At 39.6% G+C, this 1951-nt stretch overlaps 1 protein-coding gene across 2 annotated transcripts in view; it reads left to right on the forward strand.

Moving 5' to 3' along the window:
• Positions 1 to 1951, forward strand: part of BRDT (bromodomain testis associated) — a 61104-nt gene that overhangs the window by 28667 nt on the left and 30486 nt on the right. The window lies entirely within an intron of this gene.

Here is a 1951-nt window from a genome sequence, read left to right on the forward strand (position 1 = left end):
AAAAAAAAAAAAAAAAAAAAAAAAAAAAAAAAAAAAGCATTTAATTGCTAAACAGACAAGGTTCTTTGGATGAATCTGATATCTTTTATTAGACCAACTTAAATAGTTGGAAAACCATTAAGCAAGCTTTCAGGTTCAAAAATGCTTCATCAGGCTAAGGAAGCTTCAGCAGTTGGTGTGTGCTCTTCCTGGATGGAATGAAATGTAAAGAAGCCAGAGGCTGGTCTGGTATACGTACAAGATAGGTAGTCTGTGAAAATATAGATGGAGGAGTCAATGGGTGAGAGAGGAGCTGGGGCGGGAAGAGAGAGAAGGGGGATGAATAGTGGAGAGATACCTGGGGAGTTGGACATCAGGCAGGTTATAATGTGTCATAAATCCAATGTCTATTTTTAGTCCATGATTTTTAGTATCCAGGATAATTTAATGTTTAATTGCTAGATATTTTCATGCCTGAATTCAAAGCATCTAAAGTGGTGTTTACAGCCTTTTTGTTTTTATTTTTAAAAAAGGATTAAATCTGACTTTTTCTTTTCTTAAAGGCAACTTTTTTGGATATAAAATGCACTCTCCTTTTTTTGACTCTAATTCCATTTGTGTGGGTCTATAACAGAACAGCAAAATAAACCGCTCAAGAAATACAGGATTTGAAATAGGATTTGAAAGACTATGTAAGCTGCTATGGAGGAAAGAGAACAAATAGTATACCTGTATCTTGAACTATAACTTTTAATTTTGAAATGGTTTATGATGATTTTTTTTGAGTGTTATCAATTAATATGACTTTCAAGAGGTATAAATTCCTCTTTGGAGGAGGCACATGAATGAGTGTTAATCTTAATGTTTTTAGCAGCTCGGTAAAACTGTAACATGCTTTAGAGCTTGAAACAAATGCATGGTCTAACCTACATCCTATAAGAATATTAAAACATAAGCAGTACGATGCTGGGTCAGGCCAAAAGTCCACTTGTCACAGCATCCCGTCTCTTACAATGGCTGTAATTAGTGCTTTAGATGTGCCCTGTTGATATGTTCTCCTTCTAGAGGTGATCCATCCCCTGTCCTACCATTCCTGGCATCCACATCATTGGCTTAGGGATGTTGGAGGATATACAGCTGGATATTTTTGATGGTTCTTGATGGAGCTGTCCTCCACGAATTAGTATAGCCATGTTCAAAAATGAATGGTACAATTGTTACCAGACTTGCCTGCTACTTTGGGGTATGCTCATTTATTAGGGCTAGGGTCTTGGTAATTCTGTGAATGTGCTGCTTGTGTTTCTATACAGAGCTGTCTCTCTCCCTTCTGCAAGCCCTCACCCCCAATGGAGCTATCTTGCAGGACTTGGTTTCAGTGGGGCTGGGTCCCTCCAGTCCCCAAATCAGTCATGCACACACAGATTAACGTGACGCGCCTGACCTAAGTGGGTTGATCAGCATGGACAGGCTGACACTCTCACATGCCAAGAATCAGTTCATCAGAGCAACAATAACTACAGTCAGACACAAGCACGCAGTTAAACAGAATACCTCTGAATCTGGCTGGGTGTCCAGCTGATGCCCTCATGGGCCAGCATTCAGTTCATTAGGACACGTCTGAGCCAAACTGGGTCAATCAGCCTGTACAAGCTGATCCCCTTATGTGTTTCAAACTCGGCACATCCCAACCTCTTAGCCTCTTGATGAGCAGACCCCACAGTATTTTTGGGCTTCACAGGGATTTTTAGCTTAGGTAAAACGAGCATTGCTGCAGAGCAAGTGGGAAGGAGAAGTAGAGAAGGAAAAATATACCCAGTTGCCACCAGTTTGACTATAAAAGTTATTTATTGTTAAGTATATGCAATATATAATGACACTAGCAGTAACAGACATGCAAAGAAAAACAAACACAAACAGTTACAGTATTACCCTGGTTCACTAAGTATTTGGGGAAACTTAGCTCAAGCTTAAC

Source organism: Gavialis gangeticus, unplaced genomic scaffold, assembly GCF_001723915.1.
Source record: "Gavialis gangeticus isolate Ggan-Ray unplaced genomic scaffold, GavGan_comp1, whole genome shotgun sequence".
NCBI lineage: Eukaryota > Metazoa > Chordata > Crocodylia > Gavialidae > Gavialis > Gavialis gangeticus.